At 84.7% G+C, this 216-nt stretch overlaps 1 protein-coding gene across 1 annotated transcript in view; it reads left to right on the forward strand.

Moving 5' to 3' along the window:
• The window catches only part of CNNM1 (cyclin and CBS domain divalent metal cation transport mediator 1), a 28,787-nt gene that overhangs the window by 349 nt on the left and 28,222 nt on the right, over positions 1-216 (forward strand). The window lies entirely within an intron of this gene.

The raw sequence follows: 216 nt of genomic DNA on the forward strand, positions 1-216 counted from the left end.
CGGCGGCACGCAGGGCCCCGGTGCCGCTGCCCGGCCCGGCGACAGAGGGCTGAGAGCGGCTGGGCCGAGCCGGGCCCGGGGCGGGTCGTCCGGGGCCCCCAGCGCCCGGGGATGGGGCGCCCGCAGCACCATCTGCTGGTGAGGGGCCCGGCGCGGCGGGGGAGCCGGCACCCACCTGCGGACACCCCCCGCGCCGCGGTCGGGAGGGGCCGGGGC

This window comes from Haliaeetus leucocephalus, unplaced genomic scaffold (genome assembly GCF_000737465.1).
Source record: "Haliaeetus leucocephalus isolate CR32 unplaced genomic scaffold, Haliaeetus_leucocephalus-4.0 Scaffold184, whole genome shotgun sequence".
Classification (NCBI taxonomy): domain Eukaryota; kingdom Metazoa; phylum Chordata; class Aves; order Accipitriformes; family Accipitridae; genus Haliaeetus; species Haliaeetus leucocephalus.